Below are 15,586 nucleotides of genomic sequence, written 5' to 3'. Positions count from 1 at the left end.
ACTTAGCTTCCTTTTGCTTGGGAGACTAATAGTTCAAATCAGAGAACTGGCTGGACAGGGGACAAGGGAGAATAGTAAAGTACCACTGTACAATTCTTAAAATCCATGTAACTGTGATCACTCTGTAGATAATAAACTGTGACCCCAAAATGCCAGATTCCACGGCAGCTTCTATCTTCTATCTACTACCTTTTTTTTTTTTGGTTTTTAATACAAATGAAGACGTTTCTAGCCCTTGTGATTAGTGTTTATATGATTGTAGAAAAGAGAAACCACAGTGATCAGGGGGCCGTTGAAGCTCTCCTATGAGTAGAAGTTAGTGTTTGGGGCTTTTTAATTCAGAAAAAAGTGAGTAAGTGGGGGACATATTAGAGGTGTATACAATTATGTGGGGAAAGTGGTTTAGGAGAAGTCCTTTCCCTCTTCAAATATTAGAATATTATGAAGCTGAGTGGTAGAAGATTCAGGAAAGGAAGAGAAACCACTTTGCACAGCAGTTAGTTAAATTGTGAATTTGCTACCACAAGAGATGGCGATGCCCACCAACTTCGATGGCCTTAGAAGAAAATTATACAAATTAATGGATGGTAAGGATATTGATGGCTCCTAGTCTCAGTATCATGGTTTGTTACATGCTGTTTCTGATCCTGGAAGTATCTAAATTATCAGTTGCTGGAGAAGATGAAAGGAAGAAGACCAGTGTGCTTTGGTCCTGCTTGTGGCCACTGTTGGAAATAGGGTGCTGGACTAGATAAATGTTGGATCTAATCCATCAGGACATTAGGGTGGCAGAATCTCTGTGTGTGTACCCGCACAATTAAAGTGCCCACAATTTATTAGGTAATTAGACTATGAGGGGCTAGAGGGGGGTTGGGTATTTTTTTGGTGGGGGGTTAGCCCTCAAACATATATGAAGGCACAGATGCTCTTATGTAGTAGGAGGTATCTTCTGGTCATGCCCAGGAGGTCTTTGTATGAGTAGTAGGGGTGGAATGGAATTTTGTCTATGTTGCAGTTGAGGCCCGTTGGATTGTTTGAGCCTGTTTAGTGAAGGAATAGTAAGTAGACTATGGAGGTGCCTATGATAAGAAACGGGAGTCTGAAGTGAAGAGTAAAGAACTGAGTTAGAGTTGTGTTGTCTACTACAAATCCACATCAGACACATTCAACTAAGGTACTTCCTGTGTACAGTACTGCAGAAAGGAGGTTGGTGATGGCAGTGGCTCCTCAAAATGATATTTGTCCTTAGGGTAATACGTATACCTTAGTTAGAATGTTGAGTGATAAAGTGATACTAAATCCAAATATGTACTTCTGCTTGAGGAAACAAGAGAACTGCTGTGGAACGTACTAATAATAGCATTGTGCAAACCTTTCCACTAGCATTTGAGCAAGATATTTTGTAGCTATGTACTAGCAGCTATTTTCTTTCAGTAGAGTCCTCTAAAGATGAGAATATAATCTATTTTAGTAAAAATGACATCTTATCAATCAATCAATCAATCAATCAATCTAATCTGCTAATGTTGGTTTTCCTTTTACCTGCTGCTGGAAGTAATGAGCTGTATTTTATGGCTCACTTGTGTCACGTTCCACTAAATTAAATCTCAAACATTTACTCCGATAATTTATATTCCTAATGTATCAGTTCACTTAATTTGGCAGTTTCTCCTCCCAAAGGAATTGTAATAGATTTCCAGTAAGTTACAGAATAAAGATCATCAGTACTAATGAATGCTTTTAGAAGCCTGTATCTTTAATCAAAGATTTATTTTTCATTCTTCTCTGATGGTTAACAGTTATATAAATGAAAGGTAAATTAATGAAATAGTGCATTTCTTTTACTATTCACAAGGAGCAGCATTAAGTGAATAGTGTCTGGTTGGTTTTTTTTTAAGGGTGTATCTTATTTTATAGTAGTATTGCTTTTCAAAAGTAATGATCATTATTGGCCTATGTTGCCTGTTAATTCTTTCTGATGAATGTACACAGTCCAGCCTTGATTATTCCCTAGTCATAAATAAGAGATGGAAGAACCTTTGGCCTCCATGCTATTAGGATCCATTTCCATTTTAATTTAGCTCCCAGAGCTGGTCCTATTAATGAGACACATAAGGATTTATTGTTGACTTGAAATAAGTCAACAATGATAAGGAGCCAACAGTAGCCTTACACAAGCACTGGGTGAGCTTAAAGTTCCTTGGGAGTCACTAAGAGAAGATTAAGGTCATATGCAATTCAAGTTTGTGACATGCCCCCTTAACCAAATGCCAAGTTTATAATTCTGCAGTTTGCTTTCCAAATGAATGTTTGCTAGGAGCATCAATGGGTGAGACATTCAAGATCCTTGATTGTTTTTTTTTTAAAAAATCTACCCCTTTCTTGTTTTTCTCAGAAAGCAAAGCAATGGGAATGGGCCATTGATGTTATGAGATTGATCTTGTGCAGCAGCTGCTCTGATAAGAACATATGGGCTTGAAGTTGAGAGAGGTTAAATCTCTCTATATGCTCTCCATTATTTAGTTGACTTTTGGATGGAAAAGAGAGAATATGGCACTTTTCCTACTTCCTATTTCTGTTTCCTATTCTCCATGTGAGTTGCTTTTGTGTCCATGTGGATGGTTGACTTCATTTAACCATGATAATATTAGACGAGGAAGGCTTTTAGAAAAGCACAGTACCAAATGACTGATCTTACATGACAACACGGGACAAAATTAACCTATTTCTCAGACTTGCGCATCTTGTAAGAAACTTAAAAAGGATCTCAGCTGAATGTACTTATACACCTAAAATTGTAAGCTATTCAGACTAATATCTTTAATTAGAACTGAAACGTAAAACATCTGGCATGCTACAGCTGGGATAATATGACCATCTGGAGAAAAACTGTAGATAGGGATTTTCCCAATATGTCAATAATGTATATTTCAAGAAGAGAGACAAGGATGTTAAATGCTTGTCTTGAATTGTAGCTCAGCCTTTTCTATGATATTGCTGTTGATATTCATTCTGTAGTAATTTGTATATATAGCCAAAGTGAGAAGCTCTATTTTCAGAGCAGAAATGCTTATAGGTTTGCCTATATGGTTGTCTGTATCTCCTAACTAAAGAGGACTGTACCCTGTTTGGTTTGCTGATGCACACTTGAAAGGGATAATATGAACGGTCCCTCTTGTATGTCACTGTGGGAGCCAGCCTTTATATTCCTACAAGCTCACATCAGTGCATCTGTTTCCCCTTACCATCTGTGTGTGTGTGTGTGTGTGTGTGTGTGCTGTGTAGATATTTAGATCAGACAAATGACTGTTGATTTAACAGTTACTTGGATACTCAGAAAGCACTTACTTAGTATTTTTGTTGGTTTTTTAAAACACAACCGGTTCTACTAAGATACTGCATTTGAGTGTGATAATCTAATGAAGACTTGCTAGCTTTGAGCTTTAGTTGAGGTAAGCAAGCACGATGCGTTCAAAATCATTAAAAAAAGTTGTAGTTTAATAAAACCTCAAACAAATCCGCACACCACTTCTGGAGCCCTCTGTCCTCCTTCCAGTATGTATGAAATATTATATTTGTTACAAGCAATATCTTGCCCTAAATAAGCATTGTTAATGTACCTCTGTGCACTTATGAGCACAAATTACTGCTTTTGTCACTGAAGTGATAAGCAGTTTATCTTGCCCCCACTTCATGATTATAATTCAGATATTTTTGGAAATGTCTGAAGAGATGCCATGATTCAAGCTGGCTTGTTCCTGTCGGTTAAGTTGGCTGAGAGCAATAAGAATTCTCATCTGGAGACCCCAGATGGAAGAACTTGGGCTTACTGTGATGTCCAGACATGGATATCTTGTTTTATAATATGAAGAAATAGCCTTGTGTCTGACATGTAGGCCACTCTTTTACTCCTCTTGATTCCACAGAGTGTTGAGATCTGCTTGATCTAACATTGAAGTAAAGCTTAGGGTTAATTTCTACTAGTAGTTACAAGGTCAAGTGCCTGCTATGGAATGCTCAATATAAGAGATTTGGTTGGAGTGAGAATGACAAGAGTATATTACAAGGTGCAACATTGCGTTGGTTAAATGCTATATCTGCTCCAGCCTACTCTCTCACTACACATACTGAAATCAGATGCAGGTTTTCAACTTGCATGCTACTTCACTACTTGTAGATTATGATAACCACACTGTTCCTAAGTTTATTCGAATATAAAGTCTCCCAACCTTGTGGCATAGAACTGGGAAGGGAGCATGCAACTCCCCCACCTACATCTCACATTAACGATTAAGGTTCTAGGTGTATTTAAGCAAGTCACTAATTCCTCGGTCCTTGTCTGCATTACTGGGGTTATAAGAATGGTTTCTAGTCAAAATAACACAATTTTGGTATCTCTTGTGGAATCGACATAACATTCAGGAGGTGTTTTAAGGTTGTGGTTTGAGTTCTGAGCTCTTGGCCTATACCTATGTAACTTAATTTGCCTTGAAACAAGTTGATTATATTTTGAGGCAAATGTGTTGAAACAAATGTGTTATTAGCTTGGGTTAGCTAACTTGCACTCCAGATGCATAGTTCTGTACAATATGCTTGCATGTATTAACTATGTTTTTAAAATACCAACAGAAGAGGGAGCCCTTCCACTACAGAAAAATAATAATATTCCTCTAGACCTGAATATTGCTAATCTTCTTTAATTTCAGATGCATGTTTAAATGAGGAAAAGTCAAAGCATTGCTTTCACTGTAGATGGACATAGTCCAAAATGTGCATAAGTCATGTTTATTTTAAGATTTCTTACCTTCTCTTCACCACAAGCTTCCAAAGGGGATTACAGCAGGATAGTACACAATTCTAAAAACAAAACAATTATAATTACAAAAGGAAGTGAAAGCATTCCATCCAGAGCAGGTATGCTATTTATTTTATTTATTTACTTGGTTCTATCTTTCCCTTCCTCCCAAAGGAGCCTAGGGTGGCAAACAACAAGTGATAAAACAATAAATGCAGATTGGAATTCAATTACAGGCCTATGCAAGTAGTTCATATAATAACGACTGGTCTTGGCCTTTGTTTTTAAAGTTAAGGGGAAACTGAAAGGTTTATGAAAACTGTCTGGGTGGAGTTAGTCTCCTGAAGCAAACCAGATGAAGAATTTGTATTGTTTCATAACATCTACTTGTTAAGTTTGGCAGATTTTCAAAAACTTCTAAATGTTTAGCTTTTAACTGATTCATAAAAATGTTAATCTAGATACAGTGGTACCTCGGGTTAAGTATTTAATTCATTCTGGAGGTCCGTTCTTAACCTGAAACTGATCTTAACCTGAAGCACCACTTTAGCTAATGGGGCCTCCTGCTGCTGCTGCTGCGCCGCCGGAGCACGATTTCTATTCTCAAGTTGAAGCAAAGTTCTTAACCCGAGGTAATATTTCTGGGTTAGCAGAGTCTGTAACCTGAAGCGTATGTAACCCGAGGTACCACTGTATTCCAAAGATCCTGAAGGAAAGAGGCTGTAATGATATGGTCAGCAGATGATTAAAAGAGGAGTGGCAAATTCATGGGGTCAAGGCTTTCAATGGTTACTAGCTATGTTGGCTATGTTCTGTCTCTGCAGCTGGTATCAGTAATACTTCTCAATACCAGCTATGGAAGACCACAGAAGGGGAGAGTGCTCTTGTGCTTGAATCCTGCATGAGGGTTTCCCACGGGCATCTGGTTGGCCGCTGTGAGAACAGGATGCTGGACTAGATGGGCTCTTCTTATGTTAAGGCACATCTGGTTTTTAAGAAGATACTCATAATACAAAGTGCTGTGGGGAATTTTCATTGGGACTGTAGTGCACAGGGAAGGGAGGTTGAGGTCTTCCCTTTCTGCGTTCCTGGTTAAAATCCAGGCGTTGGGCCCCAATGACAGCTTTTCTCCCTAAGGCAGGCTTCCTCAACCTCGGCCCTCCAGATGGTTTTGGCCTACAACTCCCATGATCCCTAGCTAGCAGGACCAGTGGTCAGGGATGATGGGAATTGTAGTCACAAAATATCTGGAGGGCCGAGTTTGAGGAAGCCTGCCCTAAGGCTTATTGCAACTCAAAGGAGGTGCAAATTCATCAGGATAGAGACTGTACAGGAAAGGGTTAAATCTCACCTCCAACCACATGGGGGTCTTATAAACCTCCCATTTTTATTTCAGCAACCATGCAATTATAGTAATTCAGAGTTTGGTCCTAAGAAAATTTATAATACTTTTGTTTTCATGGACCAGGCAGAGGGCCTTCTCAGTAGTGGCGCCCGCCCTGTGGAATGCCCTCCCATCAGATGTCAAAGAAATAAACAGCTATATGACATTTAGAAGACATCTGAAGGCAGCCCTGTTTAGGGAAGTTTTGAATGATTGATGTTTTAATGTATTTTTAATATTTTGTTGGAAGCCGCCCAGTATGGCTGGGGAAACCCAACCAGATGGGCGGGGTAGAAATAATAAATTAATAATAACAACAGCAAATGTATTTATGAACACATACAGATGATGAGCCATAGCCTTTTTTCAGAAAGCTCTATATAGGTAAAATACATATTTGGATGCCTGCCTCATGTCTGTTCGCTTGTTTGGCGTAGGAGGTGGTGCCTGATATATGTCGTTAGCTAAAATCCAGATATTTATTGCAGTGTTTTTGCTTTCTTTGCAATTATTTCTAGAGTGCCTTCAAAGACTATGTGTCGTACATAAAATAAGGCAGATCCTGTTCTCTGACTTACAAACTATGTATAGATGGCGTGTCAGGTAGAATGTAAAACCCATATATAATTTTAATCAAATGGTTGCTTCAATTAATAAAACCAGAATAAATGGCAAAGCTAGTATATATAAGCACTTTGTACCGATGACTGGTTTTTTGATAAATCATTTTTATAATTGTCTGGACAGTACTAAAAGAAACAAGCTGTACTGAGAGAGGTCAGTGCTATAAACATAGGCTTTTAAGCTTGGAATGAATGACCTAAGGCACAAGAATATATTATCCTGTTACTCCATGCTCCGTTTCATTTTAGTTTGTACGCTTTAAAAATACTAGGTCATATTATAGTTGCAGAATCCAGTATTAATAAAACTGAACTTTCAGATGCAGAGTGGAGGTTTTTCCCCCCCTGTGCAGAAGGGCAGAAACATTCCTTTTTTATTGAACAAATTGCAAACTTCTTTAAACTCTAGAATTGAAAGATGGTTGCTTTGTGGACTATATGCATTTTGAATATATGAGTTAAGCATTTTAAAGATGAAGCAACAATAAGATTTAAGTATGTGTTCAAAGTCGAGATTTCAAATGTCTCAGGATGGACTTTATTTTAAACTGATATCAAAGGGCTCAGATTAACATTTATATGCAGCAATTGTTGAATTATCTGTTCTAAGACCTTTCCTGGTACTGATGTCAAGCTCACTGGTCCATAGTTACCTCGGTCCCCCGTCCCCCCGCCTTTTGAAGATGGGGTCACCATTTATCCAGTGTGCAGGGACCTCAACTGTTCTCTAAGAATCCTCAAAGATTATAGATAGAGGATCTGATATCACACCTGCAAGCTCCTATAGTACCCTTAGGTGCAGCTCATCAGGCCCTAGAGATTTTAATTCATTTAAAGCAGCTATGTGTTCCCTTACCACCTCTTTCCCTATCTTGGGCTGCATCTCCCTCCTTGCACCCTTTATTCTCTTATCACCAGGCTGGGCACTACTTTCCTTTTGGGTGAAGATAGAGGCAGAGTAGGTGTTGAGCAATTCTGCTTTTTCTCTGCCACCCAATAGTGTTTCCCTGTCTTCTCTATACAAGCCTACTTGCTTGATCTTTCTCTTTCTCCAAACATAGCTGAAGAAGCCTTTTTTAATTATTATTTTTCACCTCTCTTGCAAGCCTGAGTTCATTATGAGCCTTGGAGAAATATATAAACTGTGAAAGGAGCTGGTGGGAGCACTATCTCATGCTTTATTTAAAAATTAGAAGTTTACATTTTAAAATGAAGAAAATACATTCTTATTATACACTCTCATAAAACATTTGAACTTTATTTAAAATTATGGAAATCATTTAAATGAAGCATTGCTTGTCAAGTAAGATACACCTGAGAGATCATTGCAGTCTGGGATTGGCAGGAGACATATTTTAGCTTTCAGAAACAATTAAAGAGAGTCAAATTAACCTCTGTCGGTGTAAGCTGTCTCCTCCTTTCTTTTCCAAGTGTCAGTCTGTGGTTTTGATAAATGTCAAATGTTCCTCCCCTCCCCTCAAATAAGGCTCTTTCCTGCATAATCCAATGAGATTTCCTCCCCCTACTTCCTCTGAAGATTACCTTGTCTTTTTCTTTGCTTTTTCTAATCAGAAAACCATTCTAAGACAGTGGCTGCATTTTGACAGCTGTACATGTTTTCCTAGTGGATTCATTTCATACAATAACTGAAGTAGAGAATGGGTACAGCTTGCCATTCTCCTCCCCTTCACTTGTGGTGCTGGTAATTCATTTTAACAACTTGTAAGAATAGAAAATTTATGTGTAAAAAAACAACAACACTAAATAACTTGAGCTTACTGACACACTTTCAGTGTTTAGAGCAGGGAATTGGTGCCGTTCAGATATTTGTTGGACTATAACTCCCACCAGCCTCAGCAAGTACAGTGGTACCTCGGGTTAAGTACTAATTCATTCCGGAGGTCCGTTCTTAACCTGAAACTGTTCTTAACCTGAAGCACCACTTTAGCTAATGGGGCCTCCTGCTGCTGCTGCGCTGCTGGAGCACGATTTCTGTTCTCATCCTGAAGCAAAGTTCTTAACCTGAAGTAATATTTCTGGGTTAGTGGAGTCTGTAACCTGAAGCGTATGTAACCTCAAGCGTATGTAACCCGAGGTACCACTGTATTGCCAATGGCGGCAGATTATGGGAGTTGTAGTCCAGCATTATCAGGAGAACATCACACTGGCTGCCCCTGGTTTAGAGGATGCATTTGTATTGTGCTGGTAGTCTTGAGTATTTCTTTAACCTGAAATGTTAGCAATTGGAATTAGCATTATTTTGTGGGCCAATGCATCCAATGCACAATAAGCACATATAAGCAATCTCAACCAATTTTCTCCATTTACCCTTCCTACTGTAGCCCCATATCCCAAAACTTTCCTGAGAGTTGGCTCAAGAGAAGCTTTTCAGGGAAATCAGGAGAGTGTAGTCTGGAGAAGGGAGGAGGAAACTCCTCTTGGGCAAGCCATCTCTACGCTCATGCTGTCTTGGATACAACCAAGTGATAATTGATTCAGGTTTCTGGAGTCACCTTCATGGTTCTTGGTTAGCCCAGATGGCTCTGCCTCCAATCTCAAGAAATGACCCCAAGCTGAAGCGTTTTTTACTCAGCGGCCTCTGCTAATACATGGTCCGTGTAGACTAGGCTTTGTAAATGGACACTTCATTGACTGTGGATAGTAAGAATTTTCTCCATGAAACCAGGTAGTGAAGCTTCTGTAAAAATATTTTTAGAATGAGCTGATCCTTTCTTCCTTTTTTTGCTGGCCAGTCAAGTGACTGCTTGAAAGCCAGGTTGAGGACCAGCAGGGCATCAAGGGCTGCTGGTGGAGTTTCCAGACCAGCTGGCTGTTGAACATTCATATAAAACTTGCACAGAGGTTATACAACGTCATCTGCTTATTGAGTAGTCTTCCTGGCACATTTGTGTTGTGGTTATGAGGCATTGCCAGCTGGTGACGGTTGCCCCATACTTTCCAGTGCAATTTCCTATCACATTTCTTATTGGACTTCCTTCAGTTAGAAATTGATGGGATAATTGCGCTAGAAGATGCAGGATAATAACCAGATTTTGTGTGAATAGATAATCCGTCTTAATAAAGACAGTCTGGGGCTATCTGTTGAAATAGGAGAGACAGTGCTAGCTGAGAACACACTTTTACGTTAAGTTCTTTTCTGGAATCACATTTATGATGCCTATTAATTTTGTTTGATTCTGTTCTGAAATGTGTTAAAAATAAGGAATGTCTTTCTGATGCAGAAATAATCATATGGCTTAAAATAATTTGAAAGCTATGCTATACTGAGAAGCAAGTGACTGTCATTTTGGGGAAAACTGTAGTCAGTTTTCAAACAGAAAACAGCAACTCATTTTGAATTCAGCAGACAGGCTTTTTCCTGGAATTGTGTTTTGTATTCATTTAACATAGCATGAGAAACTTCCTTTTGTTAAAGAATGCTGCGGCGGTAAATGGCCACATGTAAAGACAATTCCTAATCAGTCATGGCACTTAGTTTATAAAAAATCCAGCAAGCAAAACCCCTTTTATTTTAAAAAGTAGGGAATGTGTGTGTTTGAGCTTATGCAATCGCAACTGGTCTGAGGGAGGCATTCATCTTCTTAAGGGGAATATCAATCAGTTAGCAAGCATCCTTTGATTTAAAATGGGGCAGACAGAGGAGAAAGTGAAGCCATTTTTGTGTGGTGCATCACATGCTTAGTTTAGTCTGTCAAGATTACAGTGGCACCTCGGGTTAAGTACTTAATTCATTCCAGAGGTCCGTACTTAACCTGAAATTGTTCTTAACCTGAAGCACCACTTTAGCTAATGGGGCCTCCTGCTGCCGCCGCGCCACCAGAGCACGATTTCTGTTCTCATCCTGAAGCAAAGTTCTTAACCTGAAGCACTATTTCTGGGTTAGCGGAGTCTGTAACCTGAAGCGTATGTAACCTGAAGCGTATGTAATCCGAGGTACCACTGTACAGTTTAAAAACTCACACCAGCATTTCTGTCCCATTCTATCTTTCCTTGCTTCTCCTTTGTGATGTCAAGTGTGCTCAGGGTTTGCATTTGGGAGGATCAGTTTATAAAACTATGAGATCATTACTTATGGTGCTGCTTACTAAGCCCACTTTTACTGCACGATGAACATTTGTTTTGTGAAGCTGCAGGTCACAGTTGTTCGGCCTAGAGCTGTTAACCTCTTGTTTATAATATGCTGAGCTCCTTGAATCCTCAGCACAGTCCTCAAGTGTAATCTGCCTGAGCAAATTCCCATTAAAATGAGCAGGACTCTTGCTGATACAGGTCTTTGGTGATCAGAGCTAAAACTAGGTTTCATGTAAGCAATCACTCATGTACTAACCTTGATAAGACTCACCCAAGTAATTTCTCTGGTGAGTGGCACACGGTATTGTGTAAACAAGATACCTTTCCTGAGAAATAAAATTTGCTTTAAAATGAGAGTTTTAAAAAATGGTATCTGTCAGTAATCTGACATCTCTTAGGTGGTAAGATGGATATAGTCTAGGTTTTATACTATCATACAACTTTGTTTCAAAGTGTAGGTTGCTCAGAAGATGAGACAACCAATATACTATAATAGGATATGGATAAAAAGTGGTTGGAAGTGTGTGTGTTGGGGGGTGGGTTATGAACAGTACTGCAGTGTTATTATATGTGAAGAAAAAGTAACAAATAGCCCCTTTTCCTGCAGGTTTCAAAAAATACCAGTGTCATTAAAGAAAAATGCATATTCTTGTTTTCAGTATTCAATACAGTGGTACCTCGGGTTAAGAACTTAATTCGTTCTGGAGGTCCATTCTTAACCTGAAGCACCACTTTAGCTAATGGGGTCTCCTGCTGCTGCTGCACCGCCGGAGCACGATTTCTGTTCCCATCCTGAAGCAAAGTTCTTATCCCGAGGTAATATTTCTGGGTTAGCGGAGTCTGTAACCTGAAGCGTATGTAACCCGAGGTACCACTGTAGTTGAATCCTGAAGGTAGAACTTGAGCAGTAATTGGTGACAAAGGGCTGCTTCATACACTATGCTGCGGTACCTCGGGTTAATTTGAGAGTTGGAATAAGTATTGTCTGAATCTGGACGCACTAGTTAGTCTTAAGTATGATGGGTTGAAGCCGTAGTGTTTGATGCTGACTAGCTTCAACCAACCATAGTTAAGATTAACCACATTTTAATTTTCAGACAGAATACTCAACTGTGGTCAATTTACAGTTAAAACTTCTGTACCACAAGAGGGGAGGGGAGAGACACAATTCTGACTATCATGCATGTAATGATAAACAACATTAAGTCTGACTAGATCCACTCAGTAGCTGAGTAGCATCAGCTTGCTCTGATAAAGGTACCCATATCATCCATTTGCTTTCAGATATCTGCTTGTTGCACCATGTGGCAAGTCTAAACCAAATAAGCCCTTGCTTTTAGAGGTTCAAGATCCTACATAACTTCCTATTTTGGATCTGGCTGAGCTCCATGGCAGTCTATAAATTCATTAAATAATAAAAATAAAATAACAATCAACCCTTTTCATTCTTAAGTGACTGGTGGCCATATTTGTCTAGGTAGATGCTACAAGAGCAGCCTCTGGAGGCTGGTCCTTAGCAAACCTATACATGTCCTTATTCTTAATACCTGATGCATTTATTCTAATGTGCTAGTTTGCTAATTGATTAACTTATTTGCTGCAAGTAAATGAAAGACCATTTTACATTCAGGCAGACCAAAGCAGGATGAAGCAGGTGTCAAGAGACCTTCTTATTTGCCCAGGCATTTTAGATTGTAGTTGATTGTAGTTTTCTGGAATTGTGTTCCGTTTTTAGTGTTTTGTTGTATTTTGTATGCTTATTTGTTGGTTTAAATTTTTTTATATGTGGTGTGAATTAATTTTATTTGCAATTCCGTATACTGCCCTGGAATCCTTTGATGGAGGTGAGTTAAAAAGAAATAAAATACCCATTTTAAACAGAGCAAGTGCAGTTCTTATTTGTTTTCCAAACCTGTTCTCTGAAATTGTTGGTTGTGGTTCTGTTTCAAGGGGGAAGTCTCCTGTGCTCTTACTGCATTCACTTCCAGAGCTGCATAAGGGAAAGGTTGAAGTGTTGACAGCTGTGACAAAGTCCAGTGCCATAATCTGTCACCAGATGAGTGAGACTATAGAGTTTGTGGCAGTCAACAAAGCATGGCAGCTACTATTCATGTGTCAGTTTTAAAAGACAGAAAGTGCTACCCAAAGGAGAAGAACTATCAGAAGCTGACAGTCTTATAGATGCTTAAGGTTAAATGTCTTTCTTTGAATTAAATTTATATGTATTTGTTTTATATTGCCTCCTGAAATCCAAATTCAACCTTTAACATTCCAATATGTTACTACTTGGGAATATGTTTACTTTGGCAGAACACCTTCACAGTTTTGAATTTATCTCTTACAATTAAAGCCTAGGGGCTGTTAAAGTGCTATGTTACAGCCTAAAGACTCTTATTTGATGCAATTTGTGTAACAAAGAAATCTGTTTCCAAAAATAGGGATCACTGTGGAAGTATGTAGGTCATACATAAATAAACAGAAGACTTATTAGAATATTGCAAGAACAGTGCCATAAAATTTACAAGTCTTCATCCATGAAGAAAATGCATGTGGATGCCAAAGAATGCATGGATCTTCTTGTAGCCCCCCCCCCTCAAGTCAACGTTCATTGGCATGGGTTGGTCACACAGAGAATAATAGCTTTTTGGCATCTGAAATTTATTGCGTTTATTTATTTGGCACGTTTGTATTTCACCTTTCCTCCAAGGAGCTTAAGGTGGCATAAATATTTTTTCTTCTTTCCCCAGCTCCACTTTATCCTCACCAACAGGATTTGAAGGTAGAGATAAATGGCTTCCTCAGGGTGAGCTAGTGAGCTTCATAGCTGAGTGGGGATTTGAACTCCAGTCTCCCTGCTCCTGATCTGACATTTCTAACCACTTCCCCACACTTGTTCATCTCAACTGACAATTGAAATTACTCTCGTGTCCCATGCCTGTAGTTGAGAGCAATGAGGAATTTTAGTGCGCTCTTACATTTTGTGAAAGCTTTTGGATCAGTTTGATAGCTTCTTCATTTTCCTAACTGTTACGATTTCTCTATGCAGATGCATTCCCCCACTTAAAATTACTTTGAATTAATAGACTTTCTTCACTATGTGCCTTGTGCAGGATATGTTATTGTTATTATCATCTAAGCATCTTACAAATATTATAAAGTAACACAGCTCCTGGCTTGCAGTCTAGATGATGATTTGTGAAATGGAGAAGAGAAAAACCCTCAAACGAAACCTTAAATCTAATAGTACTGTTCCTTCTCAATATTATGTGGTTACCAGCTGTTGCAAGCCTAAAATTCAAAGCGTAGTTTTCTAGGCTATGCAGCTGCAAAATATGAAGTTGTAATTGTGTGGTGCATGAAATGTTCATAAGATAAAAATCTGATTGTTTTGCAATTTATTTTACTGGTATTTTTAGATGGTATCATCTTCCATTTCTTCCCTTTTTATTTTTGTTCATGTTGTCTGATTAGATTGTGAATAGAGCCTTGTTCTTTTTCTTGTTTGTCATGCTCGAATGTTGTTGTTTTTAAGGTACTTGATAGATAGACATTATTCAATGTAAGCATAAGCCAGTCAAGTTGGGTTGTAGAGAAGAGAGGTTTGGAGGGACATTGTCAAGGCTGACAATGAAAATCTAAAGGCTGGGGAGGGGGCATCTTAATACCATCACCAATCCTTCCCCATTTCTCTTTCTCTCCCCTGCCCCCACCCCACCCCCCCGGTCTCGGCTGCAAGGAAGAGCCAAGTACAGCAAACTGTCTGCTTGAGTGAAGAGAACCCCAGTCCTTAGGGACAAAAACATTTGGTGTCATTTGGTCTTGGCTGCTAGGTACCACACTTTCTTGGTGGCTAGTGTACTGTACACCTATTTGAAAAAGTAGCAGGACTGCTTTGCAAAGCCTCCCACAGCCTTCCCCCACCCAAAGCAAACTGCCTCCAGGGTCTGCAAATATAGTTGGGAATACTCTGTAACCTAGGAACTGTGCTTCCCTTCCCCCTAAGCTTTTGGATGGGGGGGCATAACTGTGGTGGGACACTAGTGTGCCCCTCCCCTTCAAAATGATTCAGAGTTCTTGTCTTTGGTGTTCATTGGGAGTCTAGAACTATCCTTTCCAGACATGAAATTAGTTAAAGACTATTGTATTTTCTTATCTCTCTGCCCTCAACATTCCATATTCGTGGAAGCTCTCAGGGCCACTTCTGGGTTTTTTGTAATCTTTTTCCTTTTAATTTATGAACTTCTGCATATTCAGGGAGTCAACTTCCTTATTCTGAATAGCCCTGTTTTGCTTCCAAACTGATGCACACGCCAAACATCTGAGTGGGTTGTTAGAATAATAGCCTTACTTTTAAAGTTCAGGATTGTTAAATATTCAGGATTGAAAATGTCTGGTCTTGATTTCCAGGTTGTATATGAAAATCCAAGTTATGTTCTCCAGGAAGATGGAAGAGTTGAGTGCCAAGAATGGTTCTTAAAGAGTTTGTTGTGATGTGTCCACCCTTCTAAATTCCGAGAATCTTAATCTTTCATTTTAGTACATTCCCGTGCACTTTTGTTGCAGAAATAAAATTTAAAAATATAGTGCCAAACATTTCAGGTTTGACGGTGCCAAACACTGATTCTACTCTAGCATTAGAGACTGAATTGTAAGGGCTCCCGAGTTTTATGTTTGTACATTTGACTTTCAAAA

General features: G+C 39.0%; 1 protein-coding gene across 2 annotated transcripts in view; it reads left to right on the top strand.

Annotated features, from left to right (window-relative positions):
* The window catches only part of PARG (poly(ADP-ribose) glycohydrolase), a 74,013-nt gene that overhangs the window by 17,605 nt on the left and 40,822 nt on the right, over nt 1-15,586 (top strand). The gene's annotated exons all lie outside the window — the stretch shown is intronic.

The sequence above is a fragment of the Podarcis liolepis genome (assembly GCF_965112155.1).
Source record: "Podarcis liolepis genome assembly, chromosome: 5".
Lineage (NCBI taxonomy): Eukaryota > Metazoa > Chordata > Lepidosauria > Squamata > Lacertidae > Podarcis > Podarcis liolepis.
Note: the sequence above shows the minus strand (reverse complement) of the source record. Positions and strands in the feature narration are given on the sequence as shown.